Source organism: Microtus pennsylvanicus, chromosome 1, assembly GCF_037038515.1.
Source record: "Microtus pennsylvanicus isolate mMicPen1 chromosome 1, mMicPen1.hap1, whole genome shotgun sequence".
Taxonomy (NCBI): Eukaryota; Metazoa; Chordata; class Mammalia; order Rodentia; family Cricetidae; genus Microtus; species Microtus pennsylvanicus.
Genome location: NC_134579.1, coordinates 165,238,096 through 165,254,442, shown reverse-complemented (window position 1 = coordinate 165,254,442; position 16,347 = coordinate 165,238,096). Strand labels below are relative to the sequence as shown.

Below are 16,347 nucleotides of genomic sequence, written 5' to 3'. Positions count from 1 at the left end.
GACAATAGCCGGTATTACAAAGGCACCACCTGTGACTTAACTCGGTTGACATCTCTGTTAAGAAGGGAAGAAGAGGGGCCGCACGTGCACCCTCTGAGCACGTCAGCGTGACCCACCTTTCCGGCTGCGGCGCGGTGGCTGGGAGGCCTGGCTGGTGCTTTGGCCTTCAGTTGCAGAAGTAGGGTCGGGAAAGAGAGGAAACCAGGTGACGGGCGCCCGCGGAGCCGATGTCTGGACCACCGGCTCGCACGCTGCCCCATTTCACAGATGGGTAAAAGCGCGGCGCGGGTGCGCGGGGTCCCGGGTGGGGCGGCGAGTCCTGGTCTGGGGGCCCAACCTTCAGGCCGGTGGCTTTTTGCTTCCTTCCCGAAGGTCGCTGCTGACAAATCTATCTATTTGGGGCAAATTGTCAGTGAGAAACTTCCGCTCGAACTGCGCTGGACAAAACCCGCTGTTTGAAAAGGGTAAATCCCGCGGCCGGCGCGGCCGAACAATGCCGCGGGCTGAGCGCCGGGGGCGGCGCGGGCCGCACAAAGGGCGGATTAATTGGGGCCGCGGCGGAGCGCGGCGCTCCAGCCCCACTCAGCCCGCGCCGCGGGGCGCCCCATTGACTGGGCCCCGAGCCCCACTTTTCACAAACTCCAAACAAAAGTCAATTTCTTTTTTATAAGGCGGGGGAGGGGGCGGCCGCCGAGATTCTTCACCCGCTTCTCTCTGCTGAGCTCTTGCATGGGGTAAGGGGTGAGGTTGGGGGGTGTGTGCTGGAGAGATGGGGGACCAGGGTGGAAGGACGGGGATCCTGGAGGAACCGGGACTGGGGTGGGGAATCCCAGAGGAACAGTACCCAGGAGGGACAGAAACCCTTAAAAGACGAGGACTCCTAAAGTATGGGCACCCTAGAGGGATGGGGACCTCTAAGGAGCAGGAGCTCTGAGGGGACCACAGAGGGACCGGAACTCTAAAGGATCAAGGGATGTGGATCCTGGGAGGAAGAGGAAAGGGGTCTCAGGGGATTGAGACCCTGAAGGGAAGGGGACCAAGGATGGAGGGGGACGTGGGTGTGGCTGCCCAGGACCCTGTCCCGGGCCCTCCTGGCGCCTCTGCCTCTGGACACAAGGGTGGTGCAGCCTCCCTGCCACACCCACCAGGCGGGGTGGGACACAAGCGCGGGGTCTTGAGAGTGGTTGAGGAAAGGCGTGGGGTAGCGGCATTGACCCTGATGAGGAGCGGCCCCCAGGATGGGGAGGAGTCCAGGAAGGTGACTTGGGCGACACAGGGAGAAACGCCCCAATTAGTGCTCCAGACCTGGCAGATTTGATCACTCTTGTAGCTTCTGTATTGAGCAGCCACTATGTTCCTGACTGGAGGACAGAGGGGGCCTTAGCCTTTAATGTGAGGTCTGGTACCACAGGGCTATAGACTTGTCTGTTGACAGGGCTGCAGACAGCACACTGAGAGTTCGAAGCCAGCCTGAGCTACTGAGAGCATTGTCTAACAGAGAGAGCAAGGCAGGAGGGGAGGAGAGAGAGAGAGAGAGAGAGAGAGAGAGAGAGAGAGAGAGAGAGAGAGAGAGAGAGAGAGAGAGTTGGGGTGAGGTAGCTGGGAGGTTGAATGGGAAAATCAGTAACCCCCTGTAACCGATGACATGGACCGGAAAGAGTGACATGAGGGAGAAGATACCTAATTCCTCTGTAGACACATACTTGGGGAAGTGAAAATGATTTAAAACAAACATAAATTACAGACTCAACATTGTCCATGGTCTGAACACAGCAGGCAGAGGATAGCCCAGGACTGGGTTCTCTGTCTCCTCCCCTCTCAGGATGAGAGATCAGGGAGGGGTGCAGAGGCCTCTTTGGCTGTCACTGAGATGAGGGGAAAATTCTTTTAACCGTGGCTGCTCTCCTCAGCTTGCTGGCCTCTGCGGTGTGTGAAGGTGGGCGTGTCCTACAAGACACCTGCTCAAGAGGCAAAGGCCTCATTCCTCAGCCAGAACTGACTTCTAGCTGGGCAGGAGCTACCTGTGTTGTCTGAGGGAAGTGGCCAGTTGGATCGAGGGCTGAAGACAACAGCTAACAAGAGGGAAGAGAGATTATTTGAGGGAATTGCTTCTGCTCTTGTGCCTGCGGGGAGCAGTCTGCCCTACAGTGACTTTTGAGCTTAAAAGTCTTTAACAGAAGTCTTTTCCTGCGGCACCCTTCTTAAGACATCTGGCTAGCAGCTTGGCACTACTCCAGGTGGGCATAGGAGGAGAGCAATTCTGATAACAGGTACCAAGTCCGTGGTATTAAGGGGTAAAGGGATCATCAGGAACAGGCGAAGGTGGCGAGAGGAAAAGGCCTGGACCTGGTGGTGCCAAAACAGGAGTGGTGGGCAGATCTGCTGCCAAGATCCAGCCTAGGCTCTGTCTCAGCCACATTTTACAGCTGTCAGTTTGAAAGGATCTTCTCCGGGCCAGACAGTGAAGCCTTCCAGATTTCTGTTGAATCTGAGGCTGTAAAAAATCAAGGACAAATATTTATCTAAAGATGTCACAACTTTGAATTTCAATGATAACTTATCTGCTCATTTCTGGTGGGGATCTAGAGCAGCTGCGACTATTGTGTATTTTGAATTCCTGAAAGAGGAATTTGGGAGTCAACAGTTTTCCTCCCCCAGTTCTCAGTACACTATCTTTTGGTTTGTTGGTGCCTTTTGCAAGTGCAAACAAACAAATGATGAGAATCTCAGCTTATTGTGAAAGCTATTAACTCCTGCCAAAAATTAATATAGTATTTGACCTTTAACACTCCATGGTGAGTGTCTCCTCTCCAGGAGAAATAGAAGGAGGGGGCCGAGTGGTGGTGACACATGCCTTTAATCCCAGCACTCGGGAGGCAGAGGCAGGTGGATCTCTGTGAGTTCGAGGCCAGCCTGATCTACAAGAGCTAGTTCTAGGACAGGCACCAAAGCTACACAGAGAAAGACTGTTTTGAAACACCCCCCCCCAAAAAAAAGTAAAGAAAGAAATAGAAGGAGGGTTAAAGCCTGCAATCATAAATTATGGGATGTAAGAACAAACCCATCTGGTGAGCCTCCACACGGAAGTAATGTGTGTGTTGATAGTGTGGACTGGCTTCTCGCGGGAGGCTCGTGGCCACAGCTTCTAAGAACGCCCAGCATCCTGGTTCACATCAGTGTTATGGATGCAGGTCTGCTGAGCAAGGGAGTTTCGAGGGGTTCAACATCACAAAGGGTGACTGACATACTGGTACCAGGCCTTCTTGTGACCCCATTTGCTTTTTTTCTTTTAAGCATATTTTTTATTTTTAAAAATGGTGTATATATGTGTGGATCTGTGTGCTTGTGAATATCAGTGTCTGTGAAGGCTAAAGGTGTCAGATCCGTCTGGAGCTGGGGTTACAGGCAGTTATGAACCATGGGTGCTGGAATCAAACTCAGATCTGCTCTTTTTGTTTGTTTTCAAGACATGGCTGTCTGTGTAGCCCTGGTTGTCCTGGAATTTGCTCTATAGACCAGGTTGGCCTCTAATTTAAAGATCTGCCTGTCTCTGCCTCCCGAGTGCTGGGATTAAAGGGTGAACCATCACGACAGGCATAACACCTTCCCTTAACAGCAGAGCCATCTCCCTAACCCTCCTTTGCTTGCTTTCGAACTAAATTTTAAGTACTTTGTCTCTTAGGAAAAAGTTATTATTTTGGGGTACTCAATGTGGACATCATTAGAGCAGAGAAGGTCCTTACGGTCTGAACCCCACTGGCAAGGAAGAAGTGGGTCTTGGCAGCTCAGGCTCAGGTTGCCAGAAAAGTACAGAAATGGTAGGGGAGGGGCAAGCGCAGTACCAGATCTGGAACACTGCAGTGACAAACCACAAAGAAAGCCTGCCTCTCAAGGTCCTCTAGACTGAACCAACACCAGAATGACGCATGGTTGTGTGACCAGATTGCAATCTTAGTTGTTGGGAGGTAGAGGCAGGAGGCCCATCAGTTCGCAGTCATCTTCAGCCTCAGCGCTGAGTTTGAGAACAGCTTAGTCTACACGAGACTCCATCTGAAGACCAACAAAAGGAGGAAGAGGAAGAGAGAGGATGGGGGAGTCTATTTCCAAGGCCTTGCACTTTTTAGGTATTCAGTCCTTCTACCTCTGAGCTCCACCCCGGTCTAAGAGTGAAGCTTCAAGTAGCTAGTCCTCCAAGAAGCAAAGCAGAGACAGTCGGAGCCTTGGGGCACTAGACACAATCATGGAAATAAGATAAGATTTAAGAAAAACAAACAAACAAAACACATAGATTTAGCCTTTGATAGTGAGATGTATCAAATCAATAAAATGCTTCCTGAATATCTGCACAATTAAAGTAATGAAATAAAAGAATGCGAGGGGAGAATGAAATGAAATGTGTGCTCACATTTAGTAGTTACGTTAAAATGGGAAAGTTACTGTCCACCTTGAGGCCACTTTGGGACAACATCACCCGTTGCTTGCATTATAACTACATTTACACATCCCTAAGATACTGTAAAGTTTACTTTTTAATCACCTTTATATAAAAAAGCAAACATTATGTTGTCTTCAGTGGGTTATGTTTTCTTCCCTCCCAAGAGGTTTAATATTGGTATCAAGTTAACTGTGGCAATTCCCACCATGTGGTGTGGTCATTCTCTTTGTTGTATAAATAGATGTCCTCCGTGGGACTACGACTCAACTGATTAATCCTTACTGTTGGTGCCCACTGAGGTTCTGCCTTCTCCAGCTCCTTTTCCCCTTCCTGGTCCACCTCCTTCTCCAACTCCTCCTCTTCTTGATGCTTCTTGTTCTCCTCCAGCTCCTCTGATGTGAGATGTCCTTCTGTATATGTGTTGTGTTTATTGATTGATGAACAAATCTGTTTCAGCCAATGGCTTAACAGAGTAAAGTCAGGTGAGAAATCAGAAAGGGGGGGGGCAGAGTCAAGGAGATGCCATGTAGCTGTTAAAGGAGAAAGATGCCAGAATATTACCAGTAAGCAACAGCCTCGTGGTGATGCATAGAGTAATTGAAATGGGTTAAGATGTAAGAGTTAGGTAGGAATATGCCTAAGCCATTGGTTAAAGAATATTGCAATTACTATAGTTTCTGTGTGCTTATTTGGGTCTGGGCACTTGGGAAACGGAAGCACAGTCCCCGTCTATACTTCTCTTCTTCCTGCTGCTTTTCCTCCTGTTTCTGTCTCATAGAATCTTTCAACTTTTGCTTGCTGAATCGATATCTTTGTCTTGTTTTTATTTATTTTATTTTATTTTATTTGAAACAGGGCTTGACTATGTAGCTCTGGCCATCCTGGAACTCACAATGTAGATGAGGCTGGCCTCAAACTCACAGAGATCCACCTGTCCCTGCCTCCTGAATGCTGGGACTAAAGGTGTGCACCACCATAGCCAGCTTTTGTCTTGTTTTAAAAATTCTACTCATTTTGAGGGTATAGTAATGTTCTCCTAAATTGTTTACTGAATTTTATAGTTTTTCCTTCTACCCTTAAGTCTTCACCCCAATTAGACTTGGTTTTGTGTGTGGTATATAGGGTTGGTGTGTCTTTCCAGGAACACTGACTGCATCTTTTATCATCATCATCATCATCATCATCATCATCCTCATCATCATCATCATTATTATTATATTTATTTAGGGGGTGTCACATGTGTGCCATGGCATGGGTGTGAAGGTCAGAAGACAATTTGCAGGAATTGATTCTCAAATCCCATCATGTGGACTTCAGGAATCAAACTCATGTAATGATATTTTGTGTTTTAACAAATAAAACTTGCCTGAAATTAGAGTGCAGAGCTAAGTCATTAAAGGACAGGGAATGGGGGCACACACCTTTAATCCCAGGGTTTGGGAGACTGAAGTAGAGGGAGCTATGTTAGTTCAAGGCCACCATGGGCTATGCAAGATTGAATCTGTCTAAAAGAGAAACAGAGTTCACACAAAGGATCACATCCCTACCAGCAGTAGGGAGGTGGAGACAGGAGGGGTATGGCTGGGTGGAGAGAGGAATACAAGGTGGGAGGAGATAGGAGCTATTGCAGTCAGATTTGGTAGAGACAGATGCAGTCTGAGGACAGGATCACCCCTTTGGTAGAGATAAAAGAACTCTTTGGCCTCTCTGCTTCCCTGATCGTCAGGATTAGCCCCTATGTCTGACTCTGGGTTTTTATTATTAAGACCAATTAGAATTCGTGCTGCAAATTCAGGTTGTCAGGCTTGGAGGCAAGTCCTTACTTACAGACCATCTCACCTGACTCCAATTCAATCTTGTTAAGGCTTTCTTTGGTGCTTTGTAGCAAGATATATTTTTTTTCTCTATACCAGTGTTATATAACTTTTGTTAGATTTAAACAGTACATTTTTGCCATTATAATGGCATTTTTCTAAATATTACAATTTTTTACTGTATGAAAATGTATATTGATTGACAAATTCCTTTATGGATCATAACAATTTACCTTGTTGGGGTTTTCTGCATGACCAGTAGCATCCTTTGCATATGGCAGTCTGGATCTTTCTCATTTCCTCTAACGCTGGTCTTGTTTCCTGTGCTTGGCGTGTTGTAAGGCTCTGATACAGCTCTGAGTGCACAGGAACTGTTTTCTCAGACCCCAAGAAGGAGAGGATTTAGGGCGCATACAGTATCAAATTTGTGCATCTTTCTAGCGAATTAGGTAACAATTCTTTTTCATTTCTAGTAATGTTTGGGCTAATCTTTTGAGCCATACCAGCAGCCACTCTTATTTTTCTTCTCTCTCTCTCTCTCTCTCTCTCTCTCTCTCTCTCTCTCTCTCTCATTAATTATTTAATTAATTATTTTTATTGAGGCAGCTACATTTATAGCTAGCCACTAGAACTCATTATAGAGACCAGCCCGGCCTCAAAGATCTGCCTGCCTCTGCCTCATGAGTGTGGAGCTTAAAGTCACATACCACCACATCTGACTCTTTTTTCTTAATTTTTATTTATTATCATGTTATATCATTTATATGTTATTCTGCACACACACGGGACACACAGGTGCTGAGTTCTTGCGCTTTGGGAGTTCTGCACTTTTATGTTGTAAGAGGAGTGGGCCTGCTTTTTGCCCAGGCTGCCTGGCCCCCAGCTGCCCAGTCGCCAGGCTAGCTTAACTCCCGAAATAACCACATGGAAATTGTATTAATTAAATTACTGCCTGGCCCATTATATCTAGCCCCTTTTTGGCCAACTCTCTATTTAGCACCACGAGGTCGTGGCTTACCAGGAAAGATCCTAACCAGCATCAGTCTCAGACAGGAGCTTCATGGCCTCTGCCACACTGCCTTCTTCCTCCCAGCATTCCATTCTGTCTCCCTGCCTACCTAAGCTGCTGCCCTGTCAAAAGGCCAAGGCAGTTTCCTTATGCAACCAATATGAGCAACACAAATACAGAAGGACCTCCTATACCACTTTTACAATCCTTGTCCTCTGTGAACATTTCTCGCTGTCCCCTGCTCGGTGTGGACCTGGGCTCTTGGATCCATGGACTGGTTTCATTGAAGTGTCAGCTGTTGTCTCTCTGGAGACATCTCTCGAATGTGCCTTTCCTGGCTCTGAGTAGATTAAGCTCAACGTCTTTCACATTTTGAACTCTTTCTAGACTGCTTTCTGGAAGATGCTTTCACACTCTTTGCTTCTGAGCTGCATTCTGGCTTCCAGCTCACTGATTTTTCTCTGCTGTCTAAATGGAAAATAACTCCCATCTTAAACTTGGATTGTTTACATTTTTACTTCCTGGAGTGTTATTTAGACCCACTTCAGAGCTGATGAAATGCTTCTTATAGACTGTTTCTTGCTACTGTTTTCTTTTCTATGTATGAATACTTGCCTGTGTGCTTAGATGTATACTAGATGTGTGTGGTGCCCTCAGAGGCCAGAAGAGGACTTTGTGTCCCTTGAAACTTGAGTTAGGGGTTGCTTGTGAACTGCCATGTGGGTGCTGGGAATTGAACCCAAATCCTTTGGAAGAGTAATATTTGCTCTTAACTGCTGAGTCATCTCTCCAGCCCCATCTTGCTAAGGTTTTAAATTTTATCTTCATCATCATCAGTGTGTGTAGGGAGGTTATCCACACTATGGTGTAACTGTAGAGGTCAGAGGACTGATGTAGGTGGGTCTTCTGTCAATGTGTTAATTTTATTGGTTAATAAAAAAACTTCCTTGGCCTTTGATAGGCCAGCCCTTAGGTGGGTGGAGTAGACAGAACAGAATGCTGGGAAGAAGGCAGTGAGGCAGACACTATAGCTCTCCTCTCCAAGATGGACCCAGGTTAAGATCCTTCCCGGTAAGCCACCTCCTCGTGGTGCTACACAGATTATTAGAAATAGGTTAATCAAGATATGAGAATTCGCCAGTAAGAGGCTGAAGCTAATGGGCCAGGCAGTGTTTAAAAGAATACAGTTTTCGTGTAATTATTTCGGGTGAGAACACAGCCCACTGCTCCTCATTACAACAGAGGACAACTTCGTGGGGTCAAATCTCCACTTCTGCCTTTGTATGGATTCTGGGACTCCAACCCAGGTCCTCAGGCTTGCCCCACAAACAGTCTGTGTAATGAGCCCTCTCGCTGACCCTGCTCACTAACATTCACGAGCTCCTATTTTGTTTTATGAAGCGGAGAGCACTTGTATTTGCTATCAAATAATGCCTCGTTGAGGGGTGGGAGTATTCCTTTACGGTCTAGACTGGTCTTGTACTCCCCGTCCTTTATCCTCCCCATTCTAAGTGTTAGCATTGTAAGCATGTGCCATCACACTTGACAAAAAAAAGTCAGTATTTGATGTCGTTAAGAAACATTTCTGTTGACGCACTTGCCCCTCCCCTGTGCCAAATCTTTTTCCTCCTTCCTCCTCATCCCCCCTCACTTTCTGCTAGTCTTCTTCCTTTCCCCAGCTTCCCTTCTAATTTCCTGTCATATGTCAGTCATTTCTCTCAAGGGCTTGAATGGATGAGACTCGCCCACACCATGGAGGGTAGCCTGTTACGCAAAGGCATTCTGCTTCAAAGCCTCTTTAAATGTTCAACTATTGTCCGCATCCAGAGGTACCATAGGATCCTATGCAAAAGAGGTGTGAACTTGCTGTAAATTATAAATGGAGCAGAGTACAAGATGTTCTTACCACAAGGGGGCCTTCTAAAAATATTGCATAAATTATGATAAGTAGATAAATTTAAAAACAAAAACATAAAAAAAAGTGCCCTATCTCTGGGGAAAAGGAAAATGCCTAAAAAAAGTTATTCTTGGCTCTTTTTTTACATGACCAAAGGTGGTAACCAAATGTGATAAGTGCCAAGAACAATTTTGGTAAGATGTAACGCCAGGTGTATTCCCTTGCTGCACTTACATTTGCGTAAGCTAACTGTAATCGCCACCTCATGTTTTGCTTGCTTTAAAAATGGGAGTTGTGCCGGGTGGTGGTGGTACACACCTTTAATTCCAGCACTTAGTAGGCAGAGGCAGAAGGATCTCTGTGAGTTCGAGGCCAGCCTGGTCTACAGAATGAGTTCCAGGGCAGCCAGAGCTGTTACAGAGAAACCCTGTCTCGAAAACCAAGAAGAAAGGAGAGACAGGTGCTTTGTTCACTACTTGTGAGTTCCAAAGCCGAGAGCCCCGTAGTCCCATTCGCATCTTTAAGATATATCCCTCCACCCTGGAGACTTAGCTTCACTGTCTGTGGGCACCTTCCCAGAAACATTCACCTCAGTGTAAAAGAGCTGGGCACTGTAACCTGGCCAAGCTGACACATAAAGTTAGCTTGACCATTGCTGCCTTAACCGACCGGGATGCTGGAAACAAAGGCAGAGCCACAATTTCTTATGACAAAAGGACAGTGTGGTCAGGGACAGAATGCTTAGCGATACCAGTAAAATGAAGCCCGGGAGGCTCCCTGGGTGAAAACACTTGCTGCCAAGACAGCTTGAGTCCTGGAGCCTGCAGGGTGGAAAGAAAGAACTCTTCCCTGAGTTGCCCTTGACTTTTGACCTCCACAGATTCACACCCATACATACAACACAAGGGAGCAAAATAAATAAATAATGTAAGAACAGTTAACTCAGCCCCACTCCCAACCCCCTTATAGACAGACTGGTCTTTCAGTTTCATGAGCTGCAAGTCATGCACTGTGCTCTTCCCTGCAGAAGTGCAAGAGAAAATAGATAGCTACACACAATGGCCTTGAATTCTATAGCATAGCAAAACCGTGTCTTTCCCTTACATGTGTCTTGGTCTTTAGTGTAGATCCCACAAGTAGGCTGGATCCTTGCTTAGTCCCACAAAACCAGGCGTGAGGCCACAGACTGTATGCCTAACACTGAAAACACCAAGACACATATAACCTTTTCATTGTAGCACTTGGGGGATAGAGGCAGGCAGATTTCTGTGAGTTCAAGGCCAGCCTGTTCTACATGATAAATTCCATAGTGAGACCTTGTCTCAGAAATAAGCAAACAAAAAGTTGAATCGTTTCTTTAAAACACAATACCCAATGTCCAAAAAATTTTTCTTTCTATATAGTCAAGGGGGTGGAAGAAACTATAAGCAATGGTTGTCTGGATGTAGGATTATCAATCATTTTCTTCTTTATGCTTTTTCTGTGCTTTTCAACTTTTCTATAATAACCATACAATATATTTTTTATATTTATTTAATTTATGTGTGTGAATGTTTTGACTCCATGTATGGATGTGTAGCACACGTGTGCGTAGTGCTCAAGCAGGTCAGAACTCTTCATGGCCTGGAGCTGGAGGATGGCTGTGAGCTGCCATGTGGGTGCTGGGAATCTAGTCTGGTCCTCTCTGCAAGAGCAGTCAGTGCTCTGAACTGCTGAACTGTCTCTCGGCCATAACTCTCTCATAAATGGTCTTTTAAAATCCTGGGTTGTCTTTAAATTCACAAAGCAAAGACCTGGAACATTGAGGAACTTTAACTTTAAACATAAAAGGGATTTTCTTATGCATGTTTTATAAAAGCTAGGCATTATGTTTTATAAAATTACACCCAAATAAATTATTTCCATTTCAACAAATTAAGAAACAAAAAAAAAACCTTGCTTTTAGTCAGAAGGTTTAGCTCAATGGTGGAATCCTTGCCCAGTACCTCTAATGCCTTGAGTTCAATTCCCAGCACAGGACAGAAAAATCAAAAACAAGAACAATAAAACGTTTTTCATGTTAACAAAACTTAGTAAGTAGTAACGAATTTAGATACTTTCACAAATTTTGGAAATTTTAAGTTATGCAAAGTATTGAAATAGCACATTTTGTTAAAAACACTTATGTTCCCAATTTAAACTACAGTTGGTTGGCAGTCATATGCACTCACAGAGCTAAGAAGATGCCTGTGATATATATCCCTGCCTCGGAAGCACAAGAACTTGAGTTTGGATCCCAGCACCCACTTAAAAAGCTGGGTGCAGAGATATGTGCCTATCACAGGCAGATCTCTGTGAGTTCTGGGCCAGCCTGGTCTAAATAGTGAACTCCAGGACAGCCAGAGCTTCAGGGAGATGAATGAACCCTAGGTCTTGTTAGCCAGCTAGCTGAGTCTCTGAGCTCAAGATTCAGTGCAAGACCCTGACTCAAAAAAGTAATTGGGAAAGGCAGCTGATGTTACCTCTGGCCTACACACACACACACACACACACACACACACACACACACACGCACGCACGCACGCACTCTGTAGTTGCCAGGCAACTTCTGTTACTTCTTTCAAGTCCTCATTGATGTCACAGAGGCTGGCTGTTCTTTGAGAATCCAGAGGAGGTGAGTGCATTTGTGAAAACCGTGACACTTCGTAGTGACCCCTGAAAGGTCAGAGGACTTGTTCACCAGGAACAGGGACTCGACGTGGGCAGCTCCTGGTGCAGAGGCAGAGCGTGGACGGAACGGTACCGTCTGAGTGACAGCTGACTGACCCGCTGGTTGAGGCGTGTTAAGACTTCCTAGGACCTGACTGGCTTTCTCTCCATTCTCTCTCTTTCCTGTTCTTCCTTCCTTGCTTTTTCCTCCTCTTCATCTTCTTCCTTTAGATTGGCATTTGCTGGAAAGTAAAAAAGAATTCTAAATGGTTAGGGGAAAAGCAACAGGAGAAGAGAAGGAGGAGAAAAAGGAGGGGTCTGCCTGACATTGCCCTGGTCTCTGGGAGGTTATGAGGATGCTGCTCACGATCTTCTCTAGTGTCTGTCACAAAGAACAGGTGGCCCCTGGATTAGCAGAGATACTAACATGTAGCAGAAATCCAAAGGTCAACGCTCATCTTCAGAACATGATTTTGTGCGTCTGTACACAAAAATTGCGTGTATACCAAGTCAAACATTACAGAATCACTCTAGAGGCTAGGCGTGGTGGCCCGCACCTGTAATCCCAATACAGGAGGCAGAGGCAGGCTGATCTCTGTGAATTCGAGTTTGGAGGGCTCTGCAGTTAACAGCACTGACAGCTCTTCCATGGGACCCAGGTTTGATTCCCATCACCCACACAATGGCTTACTACCTTCTGGAACTCCAGCCCAGTGGAGCTGCCAACCTCTTCTGGCCTCTGCAGGCACTGCCTGCTGGGTGATGTCTAACCCTGCAAATTCCTTTTATTTCTGTTTTCTGTTCTCTGTCACATAGAGTGAGGTGAAGGGGACAGTTAGGGCGTGAACACATAGACGCTATTACATCACAGATTTCCTGGTCTCTCTGCTCATCCTCCCGTTTTGGTGGGCACTCTAAGAGCGAGCGGGACACTGACTCAAGCTGATCTAGAACTGCTGGAGACACAAATGGCCCCAGCCTAGAAGAACGCACCTCAAGGTTACTTATCTCTCCCTCAGACCTGCCCATCTCCAGAAGTGGTGGCTGGGGGGACACGCTGCACTGTGGTGTCCTGTCCTGCCCATTCATGCCATAGAGAGAATTTATCGTCCTGTCCCCTCTGGACTTCCTTTGCAAAGCCGCACTAGCCGGGTACCTGCTGACGAAGCTCTTCTCTGAGGATCGTGGGGCCCGTGCTTTGGCCTTGGGTACAGTCTTCCTATCCCCATGTAACCATTGCCTCAATCCAGAGCCCTGCAGTATGTGTTACCTTCCATGAAGGTAAAAAGGTTTGCACGCAAACACAGTACATTTGTAGGATCATCAGTGGGTGTGGCTATGGAGAGTTACAGTGGGCAAAATGACGGCTAACAGTGTTTGAAACTTTTAGCCATTTTTATTTGCATGAAATCTACTACTATTCAAATTCAGTTTTGGGCTTTACTTCTTAACATGTAAATATTTTCACCGAAACAAATTTTCAGTAGCTTTTAACTGGTTATCTGTCTTGTTATTTTGATTTAAACTTTTTTTTTGTTTTTTAAGTGCTTTATTTATTTATTGTATGGGCATTGGTATTTTGCCTGCATGTATGTCTGTGTGAGGGTGTCAGATCGCCTGCAAATGGAGTTATAGACAGTTGCGAGCTGCCATGTGGGTGCTGGGAATTGAACCTGGGTCCTCTGGAAGAGCAGTGAGTGCTCTTAACCACTGACTCCCTTTTTTAGAAGGGTTTCTCTGTGTAATGGCCCTGGAACTCACTTTGTAGACCAGGCTGGCCTCAAACTCACAGAGCTCAGCCTGTCTCTGCCTCCTGAGAGCCACCAACCTCTGGCTGATTTAAACTTCTTAGTTTCCCTTTGTTTTTTGTGTGTGGCATGCTATATACATGTAAGAGACATTAACATTGGAAAAGACCAAACCTCTACAAGATTTCATCTTAATTCTAACACTAGAAATACAAATTATCATCCCAGATGACTCATAATGACTTGCAGTAAATTAACACAGTGGAGAACACGAGTGATTTAGGTAGAGTTACGTCTGCTTTGCCACATTATCCAGGCTATTGCATCCCAGTTGCCAAAACAGAAGGGCTCGCCTCACAGACACCATAACCAGTGGAGAGCCATGGCTCTTACTGTGTGTAAAGTTGACACTTTCCATCTAAGTATGTGAGCCTGTGTTCCGGTTAGTATGTGAGCCTGTGTTCCGGTTAGTATGTGAGCCTGTGTTCCAGTTAGTATGTGAGCCTGTGTTCCAGTTAGTATGTGAGCCTGTGTTCCAGTTAGTATGTGAGCCTGTGTTCCAGTTAGTATGTGAGCCTGTGTTCCAGTTAGTATGTGAGCCTGTGTTCCGGTTAGTATGTGAGCCTGTGTTCCGGTTAGTATGTGAGCCTGTGTTCCGGTTAGTATGTGAGCCTGTGTTCCGGTTAGTATGTGATTCCGGTTAGTATGTGAGCCTGTGTTCCGGTTAGTATGTGAGCCTGTGTTCCGGTTAGTATGTGAGCCTGTGTTCCGGTTAGTATGTGAGCCTGTGTTCCAGTTAGTATGTGAGCCTGTGTTCCGGTTAGTATGTGAGCCTGTGTTCCAGTTAGTTATATGAGCCTATGTTCTGGTTAATATGTGAGCCTGTGTTCCGGTTAGTATGTGAGCCTGTGTTCTGGTTAGTATGTGAGCCCGTGTTCCAGTTAGTTATATGAGCCTATGTTTCATTTAGTATGTGAGCCTGTGTTCTGGTTAGTATGTGAGCCTGTGTTCCGGTTAGTATGTGAGCCTGTGTTCCGGTTAGTATGTGAGCCCGTGTTCCAGTTAGTATGTGAGCCTGTGTTCCGGTTAGTATGTGATTCCGGTTAGTATGTGAGCCTGTGTTCCGGTTAGTATGTGAGCCTGTGTTCTGGTTAGTATGTGAACCTGTGTTCCGGTTAGTATGTGAGCCTGTGTTCTGGTTAGTATGTTAGCCTGTGTTCTGGTTAGTATGTGAGCCTGTGTTCCGGTTAGTATGTGAGCCTGTGTTCTGGTTAGCTCCTGCTGTGTTGCTGTGATTTACCACTCTGATAAAAAACAACTTGGAGCGGAAATGCATTTTTTAATCTCACTGGTTACAGGAATCTGAAGCTGAGACAGCACCAGAAACCACGAAAGAATGCTGCTTACTGGCTTGCTCCCAGGCTCACGTTAGCTGTCATTCTAACACAGCCTAGGCCCACCTGCCTAAGGATGCTGCTGCCCACAGTGGGCTAGGCCCTCCTACATCAACCTGCAACCAAGAACAGGCTCCACAGACACTCCCGCAAGCCAATCTGATGAGTCGGTTTCTCAACTGAGAGTCCTTCTTTCCATGTGTGTCAAGTGGACAACTGAGATTATCCAACACAGGCTGCCTCATGTTAGGGAACCAGGTTACAGGACTCATGAACTAAGAGGTGACTGTACATTAAAAGAACTAGAGTTAGCCAACCTGAAGATTTTTATCAGCCAATCCTATAGATTTTGTGGTCCTGCTGGTTTCGAGTTCAAACAGAATTGTCAATACTATTATAAGAAATTAATCTCATTTTTATTCTTAAGATTCCCTTATAATCTGTGTTTTTCACTAATTTTTATATCAATTGCTGCCAGTTAGTACATTTGAAATGAGTGATGTCTCACTATTCAGTTAGTAGTTTACAATCCAGATGTGATAGCAAGTATCTTGAGTCCATTTTTAAAATCTAGACAAAGTTCTATCACAATCATACAAGGGTTACATTAAAAATATGGAGTGCTTCATGAATTTGCATGCCATCCTTGTGCAGGGCCATGCTAATCATCTCTGTATCGTTCCAATTTTAGTATATGTGCTGCCGAAGCAAGCACTTGAGTCTGTTTTTTAATATTAGCAATGTCTTAAGGTACATCATCATTAAGGGCCTTAGTATTTTAATTTTAAATACTTTTAAAATCCATTCATTCCTTCATTCATTTACTCATTCGTTTATTTTGTGTGTGGGAGGTGTCACCCCCCACATGCATGCCACAGCTCTCCTGCAAGGTCCTGTCTCCTTTCTACCATGTACGCCCTGGAGCCCAAGCTCGGGACACCAGGCATCAAGTCTTTACCCACTAAGTCGTCCCACTGGCCCAGACTTCAGAATTTTAAACTTAGTAAGTAATTAAAAAGAGGTAGGCTTTGGAAAAATGATACTTCAAACTAAATTATTTATAAAAGTTGAAATTCAATAGTTTATGTATTTTCACAAGCATGTAAACTGTTAAGAAATCTTCAGGCTGATGAATCTGAACTTCTAAACCTTTTTGCATCAAAATCTGAAAGTACCTTTTTTTTTTCAAAAAAAGATTTATTTATTATATATACAACTTTCTGCCTCCATGTATGCCCGCACGCCAGAAGAGGGTGCCAGATCTCATTACAGATGGATGTGGTTGCTAGGAATTGAACTCAGGACCTCTGGAAGAACAGCCAGTGCTCTTAACCACCGAGCCACCTCTCCAGCATCTGAAAG

General features: G+C 45.5%; 1 non-coding gene across 1 annotated transcript; it reads right to left on the bottom strand.

Moving 5' to 3' along the window:
- Positions 1–15,594: 15,594 nt before the first annotated feature.
- LOC142842754 (U6 spliceosomal RNA) lies at positions 15,595–15,700 on the bottom strand. The gene has a single exon (XR_012909435.1). It is a non-coding gene; the product is annotated as a U6 spliceosomal RNA (small nuclear RNA).
- Between the last annotated feature and the right edge of the window lie 647 nt (positions 15,701–16,347).